This window comes from Lepeophtheirus salmonis, chromosome 5 (genome assembly GCF_016086655.4).
Source record: "Lepeophtheirus salmonis chromosome 5, UVic_Lsal_1.4, whole genome shotgun sequence".
Lineage (NCBI taxonomy): Eukaryota > Metazoa > Arthropoda > Copepoda > Siphonostomatoida > Caligidae > Lepeophtheirus > Lepeophtheirus salmonis.
In genome coordinates, this window is record NC_052135.2 from 48,222,770 (window position 1) to 48,230,746 (window position 7,977).

Genomic DNA, 7,977 nt, shown 5'->3' on the forward strand with positions numbered 1-7,977 from the left:
GTTGAAAATCTTAATTTACTTTCCTCTTGTACATAAATATGTGCATATATTTGCAATTATATCGCAAACAATGGCGCTATTAAATTTATCTCCTATCTAGAATAACCTCATTATTATATAGTGGTCGAATTACCAAAATATAGAAGGACATTTTCAAATGGATGAATGAAACTCCAAAAATATTGAAGCCTTCAATCCTAACTCAGTTATTTCCCTGGGGTATTTAACCATTCAAACATTACAAAGGATATTTTACCAATATAAAACTTTTTTCCCTTAGTAGTTGTTACACTTATATATATAAGCATCAAGGAACAAATTGATCCATTATATTTTAAAGCGGAGATTTCAAAATCTAAAGTATTAGTTGGAGAAAAGAAAATTACATTCTGTCGAATTTTGAAAATATATTACCTAATTTACAAATTAAAGAAATATGATCAAACAAGACATATTTTATTTTACATACCTTCAATTTATCATTTTCATCGATAATTACCTCTGTAATTTGTAAATAACTCTGGAATTAATTATGTACCACCTCAGACAAATTAGATACAAGAAGTATGCATGGCTCAGTTCCATTTGGCGCTTGCATGCACCGATGGTTTTTTTATGATGCAGTTGTCTGATAATGAATACTATCTCTAACTAGAATGCCTGTCATTTTGCCAAGGGTTCCGTGGTGAGTTTGATACCAAACAATCATAAGCTAAAACTTGAGCCTTTTAGTTTATTCAAGTACGAGTAAGGACTAGATTTAAAACTCAAGTGCATATTAAACAAATTATTTTAAGGTCCTCCAAACTTTATGTTAAAATTGTTTTTATCACATTTTTATTAGAATCACAAGTGTATTTTCCGATTTACTGACTTTAAGCCCTAAATTATTTGATTAAATATTTAATGAAACAATTTTTGCTCCTCTATATTTAGTCTTTGGAAATGGAAATGACTTATAAATTGTTATTTAAATATAGGGTAATACAATCAAAAAGTGTATTTTTAGAAATAATTTCGGCTATTTCGGAAGTTTTATTCCATGTGTTGTTTTTTTGTTTTTTTTTAACCTGAAGAATGCCAATAATTGTTTGTTTGATGTTCTTATTTATCTTTGTAAAATTAAAACTTAATTGAAAAGTCAAATATGGCTTCATTCCTCCGTTTTTATCTTATTTCATTATGAGGGTTTTTATGTGACTAACGTTTCTTTCAATGGAAACCCTTAGGCTTAGTATATTTATTAATTTTTTTGTTTAAGTGGGATTTAAAAAAAATCAAAATTCAATGAACGACATCAATTGTTGAAAATGAAGAAATTCTTTGTATTATAAGCGTTTCTTGTTCATAGGAAGTAAAATGTTACAAAGTCATTTTAATTCTTGCAATATAATTCCATTTTTTGGAATCAGATCGTAGCATTTTCTTTTTTTCTACAAAAAAACATTTAACAGTGTTCACAAAATCTCTTTATTTATTTAAAAATAAAATGAAAATCATCATATAAAAACTTCTTTATATAAATTATTCATTGCTCCAACATATTTTGACGTGGAGGAGTTGTGTAAGAATTAACTTTAACTATGTCAGGCTAGCAAAGTAATTGATTTCCAAAATACTTATAAAAATGTACTTAATTGATTTTTTTAATACCTACATATAGACTACTATTTTGTACTCTCTTAAGTATTAGCCTTATCTGCAGAGGTGGGATTCTAGTTGACAATAGAAGAGTGTTTAATTTTTGAAGGTACATAAAAAGTAATGACAAGTGCATAACGGAGAGTTGTAAAGGTAAAGGTTTGCCTATATGTATGTATGAATGTCTGAATATTTGAAAAGGAGTCACAGGGTGTATGGTACACCATGGTATATATCATGAACATATTTGGATCTAAAAACATACAAAAATAGTAGTATTAATGAAATATTGCATGTGTCCACATATAGCATCGGACGTGTATATAGTGCTCCCTGATGTACATCTTATAAATATCTCTGATGAAAGAAATAATAATGTAATCGTATTAATGAAATCAGTCTTGTGAACGGAACGCTGAATAGAACGGATTTTTTTTAACGCTAAAAATCAGATTTTAGGGGTCTGTTCCAAAATAAATTACAAGAAATTCAAGAAATCAAAGGTTACATATTTTTTTTATTTTTTGCATATAATTTAAAGGGCTGATAAAGCAAAGACGAGCACTTGGGAGACCTATTTTGTAGAAGTGGCACAGGGGAGGGGGGGAGCTCAGTGGGCACTTTTTGAAGGCTCTAATTGAACATGAAAGTTTCTAGTACTCTACCTTAACTCGAATATATGTTTTGACCAGTTCAATAATTCTAAATCATAGGACCAAGGCTCATCATTTTTCCGTGAATGTAAGCAAATGGTCCACTAAAAATAATCAATGCTACTCTAGTGTGTTACGAGGGCCGCAGTGTAGTCATACTAAAACACATTGTTTCCGTCTGAACTTCACCCGGGGCAAGACCACCTCCTTGAGGACGTCCTGGTACTCCATGTCCCCGATTCTCAGCCCTTTCGGGAACTTATATGGAGCCATCCTCTTCCTGTCTGATACCACGATTCCCGAATCATCACGGAATCTCGGAACTTAGTCTGGTAGACCTAACGGAACCTCATCGACAGTGTATGTGAGGTAGTGGTCGTTCCTGGAGTTTTTCGACTAGTCCACCACGGTACAGTTTTTCTTGTCTTGTTGCTGTACTGGGCGCGAATAAAATCAGCTATACTTTGCTTTTTGGCCTCTATCTTGACAATGAATTAACCTATTTTAGACAGTTTTAGCACATTTTCACCGTATAATTATGTTAAAATATATTGAAACCTAGTTCTCATATTAGGCTTCCAACACACTACTAAAGTGGAAGTCGTGATTTACTGTCGAACAGTGTATATGGTACTACCTTATGATTGGGACGTGGAACGGAACGGAACTAATGGCTTAACAAAGAAAAAAAATGAACGGAACACCCAAATAGCAGAACGCTTACAAGCCTCAATGAAGTAGACATGTACATTAGACCTATTCAAATTTGACTTGATTTGACAAACCTTTGCAAACTGATATTTCTCCCTTTTTCCAAGGTATATACCAATATTATGGAATTTGGTCCGTGGCTCTCTAACTCCCCCCCGCATGAGCCAAGAAGATTTGTTGTGTATTTGATCGTATATTGACTCAAAAATAAAGGATATCATGCTTTCGTTTCACTATAACTTCGCAATGGTTCATGATATAGTTTTGAAAGATGTACCAAATGAAAGATAATGAAATTTGCAATAACTTCAATTTAAACAAAAATAGATTTTTTCTCTAATTTAACTATTCTTAATATTTTGATAAAACATTTTCGGTGGTATTCTACCACTTGCAATAAGCAGCTTCTCTCCTCCGAGTCAGTAGTTATATCGGACTGGCAATGTCACTCATGAGTTTGAATCATCTACAAGCTACCACATTATTGACTATTCCTTTTGTCATTGTCTCAGTAATTCAAAAATACGAAATAATCAAGAATACAAATTTCGATATGTTGTTAGCTTTTTATAATTTTAATAAACTAATATTTATTACATAGTATTGAATCCTGCCCCCATTTTACATGCATTTTCTTTGTCTTTGGCTACATCGTTTTGGTCATTGAAATTTATAAAGAACCAAATTTTTTGTATTATATTCAAATTATTGCAAATTTAATTATTTTTCATTAGGTACCACTTTCAACACTATATCATCAACCATTGCGAAGCTAAAGTGAAAAGAAGATATGATATCCGGTATTTAGAAGCTAATATACACTCAAATCAGCAATACATCTTTAAGGTTCATACAGTAGGCATAGCCACAGACTAAATTTTATAATACTAGTACATTTAGTTATGTATAGACCTTAGAGAATGCTGAAAATATAAGTTTGCATAACAAAAAAGGTTAAATTTGAATCGTCTAATGTACAAAGTTACCTAACTCTTTCTGTTTGTCTTGTTATTTGTCTATTATGCATTCATGAGCATTGTCAGTATATGTTAAGATTTGAATTAGATATAAACACCGGTGTATTAAAATGAAGTATGCAAATTTTGGTTATTAAGCTCTCTAAACACAAAAAGTACTCAAAAGTCGCCAAACATATTAAATTTTATTTTGCAAAATCTTATTATTATTCTTTCATTCTTGGGGATAGAACAAATATGAATTAGTATAAGTATTGAGTATTGAGTAGCTACGTGTGAGTGTGGGTAGTTATCTTTTATATTATTAAACCAAAGTTGTTGTTTTTAAGGTGATGCCTAATTATTACGGGGCAGGGTACTATCGCAAGTAATTTATAATTAGATTATTTTTTTCAATAGGAAGGATGATTAATATATTTTTGGCTACGAATTATAAGGGCTATATATTATTTTTTTAAATTAATCTAAAAAAGGAGTTAGCTATTGGAAAATTTAAAAAATATCCCCGATCTCAGCTCAAATCCTAGTTCTGACCCTCCTTTTAGGATTTGTAGGTCAGAGTAGAATTGGAGATTGATATTGGAGTAATTCTTGACTATGTCCATGGAAGGGACGGAGTGGAATTGGTGTATATTTACATTTTCCTACTCTGTTTGAGGCTAAATCTAACAAAACAAAGTTTATCTCCTCCCAAACATTCTTCAATTGTCAGTGTTAACATGTCATCTTTCGTTGTTTTCAATGGTTTTTTTTTAAACATACCAGTAATGTTTAGAATTTATAACTCCAGTTATCACCCATACCTTCCTCTCATAGATCTAAAAATTTACTATGCAATTACCTATCATTTATGCTAAATCTGCAATGTAGGTTATTTAAACTCAAATCTCAATAAGCTGAGATTAAGATTCTAAAAATATTATTATTGGTCATTAAATAAATTTTTGAACCCTCAGAAAAGAACCTAAACACCCAGCCAGATAATATAAGTAAAAAACCTTCTATTTAAATGATAAATTTCTATAAAATGATTGGATTGACATTACATATAAGATTTTCTTTCAAATCACAAATAATTTCAAATGAACCAAGTTAAATCAAGATATCCCTAGAGATTCTGCGAAAAATTGATTAAGTTCTTTGTCTAAAAGTAAAAAATAAAAAATATTATCTTAGAAAGGTGAAAAATTAAAGTTTTAAAAACTTTCTTTAAAAAATTTCTTTTTATCTTTTTGAATTGAATTGTCTATTATTATTTTTTTAAATATTTTTCCATTTGCATCAACATAATAAATAAACCATTTGAACTCAAATTATATATTTTTGGAACTAAAAATATTAACGGTTGTACTTTAAAAAATGTAAAACAGATGTAAATTTGTTGATTGTTTGCAGTCTTTTTTTTTTTCCCCACAATTAGGTATGTATATACCTGTATATTCTTTAATAATAGCCTTTATCATTGGAAACTCTCAACTAGGATATTAGAAAAGTAGTTGACATCTACTACAAGGTTATTGAAATCAAAAAGAGAATATATTCCCGTAGATTTTAATGATAGGAGAAGGGGAAAATATGGTTTTAGAACCATACTCTCCCATCTTGAGGGTTGCACAAAAATCAATTGAATATTTTGTTTATTAAAAATAACCATAAATTAACGATTTTATCAATAGGTTGGTTCTTAAATTAATCTTGACATACAAATTCAAACTATATAAAGTAACATCAGTCGTTTTTGTTTGGCATGAATTAATTTTTGAAAACTTGTTCTAGAGAAGGTCTCAAAATTCAAGCTAATTTTGTTTATACTCTACAAAATCTAAAAAATGATTAAGTCATAATCCCAAAAGAGTGGCAAAATATCTAAATAGAGTTGGTTGTTATAGTATTTACATCCGAAAAGATTTTATTCTGGGGAGCAAGGGCGTTGAAACTATTTTCCGGTCCACATTAATTGGTAAATTTCAATTTTGTTTTTTTTAAAAATACATTTTGAATCCTAGTGGGTTTTTTAGTTTGTGTCAACACAAAAGTATTCTAAAATGATATTTCTCAAAATTGAATGTGGATTAGATTTTTATTCTTCGGTGAATTATCGTCCATTTCTATTTACACATTATTTTTATTAACCCTTTTGGAGGTGCCCTAAATTGCATTTAAAGTATCAAAATTGATCATCACAATAAAATAATGATAAATTGATATATTTTAGGGTTCTATACTCTTCCCATAAACTTGAATAGAAAGTCCATATTTGACTCAAATATGTCTATGAAATATTAGCTTGTAGTTGGGTATATATGAAGTAAGAAATAAATTGTATTATTTCATTTTCTTGATTTTTTTTTGGGATTATTTTTATATTGACGCACCAAAAATAAAATGTAGGGCCTATATAGTTATTTCAAATGACTGTTTTTATAAAATACACTTTTTTTATTATTATTAAATAGGAAGGGGTACTTGAACATAAGTTGTAACGCCCCTACTTGTGGGGGGGTTTGTCTTAGAACCTGATAATTACATTATATTAATGGTTGTATTTTATAAGTATAGTATAAATTTTATAAAACGGAATGTAAATTTGTCTTCTTTTTTTTGTGGTTGTTTTTCAGGACCTCATTCTTCAGCATTAAATAGTCTACTGACACTTCAAATCAATATTTGTTTATTTTTTGAAGCCTCTTCGTTTTTTATAAGCAAAATGCGAAAGTTTGAGCTCATTCCAAGTTCCTTCATATGTTTCTTCGTGTTATTTCTTCTTTTGGAGTCCTCAACCTCATCCTCAGGACTGGATAAAAGGGCAACATTACTACGAAGAGATATTCTTGGGAATTGGTACACTTTGATGAGAAACAACATCATTGAAGAAAATAATGAGAATGAGAAGGACATGGTTAATGAGGATGAAGAGCCTTATGAGGTCGTCTCGAACGGAAGGATGATAGGCCAGAGATCTAATCAGGAAAGAAGGGACGAAGGAGAAGAAGAGATAGTGGAGGGCAACATGTTCCAAAAGAAACAAGATTCAATTTCGAGTTCTTTTCGAATTCCAAACAAAGTAAGTTATAATTTAACACTAATTTTGTTCACCTTTCATAATATGCCATGAATTACTTAATAAATAGGTCGTTAAATATTTATATACTTAATTATATTGTGGACTTTATTTCACAAAAATATACATCAAATATACATAACATCACGAAAAAATATAAAATTAAGAGGAAATGGGGAAATAAATAAACATTTTAGTTTAAAATTATTTCCCTCAATTATAGCCGCCCCCCCCCCAACCTATTTGTGTTCCTAGATTGCTATATATTTACGTATAATATGTATACGTCTAGATAATTAAAACTAATTCTGATTAATGTTGAGTTTGATGTACATTAATGAAGTGAACTCATAATGTGTAATTAAAAATGATTAAGATAAGTTCAATGTCATATTGTTGAATATGATGATGACAGAACACATTGATAAAGTCCCCTTCTAAACTCTGTCCCCATCTCTTTGATAGGGACAATAAACTTTCCTTAATAAATTTGTAAATAGTGAATGAATTAAATGTACATAACGTGTCCTTATAAGAAATTTTGATACAATGGACTCACTTTTTAAAAAGTTATTCACAAAATTTTACTATCCTTCACTTTTTGCGGAGGAGTATTTGTATTGAGACTCGACCTTCGACCCACTTTTTTTCAAGTACGGTCTTAAGTGATATTTAATAGGGTGATATGTACCAATATTTCGGTCCATACCGCGATTTGATACCGTAAACCAAAATTTAAGCATTTTTAAAAAGTGAACCGATTCTTTCGCTACCAATTTTCTCCTATATCCTGATTTATGAGTTACACAAATAGTATTTATATAACACCTTTCACTTCATATGAGGTCATTGTACCGATGCTCAAAATTTTAAAACACAAAGGACCTCATCAATATTTATTTTTAGAATTGAAATTTCTATAAAAGATCAAATA

At 29.9% G+C, this 7,977-nt stretch overlaps 1 long non-coding RNA gene across 1 annotated transcript in view; it reads left to right on the plus strand.

Annotated features, from left to right (window-relative positions):
* Window positions 1–7,205, plus strand: part of LOC121118064 (uncharacterized) — a 30,885-nt gene extending 23,680 nt beyond the window's left edge. Inside the window, exon 2 of the long non-coding RNA XR_005864323.2 lies at window positions 6,601–7,205. This is a non-coding gene — a long non-coding RNA (uncharacterized lncRNA). The remainder of the gene's footprint in view (window positions 1–6,600) is intronic.
* Window positions 7,206–7,977: the final 772 nt, after the last annotated feature.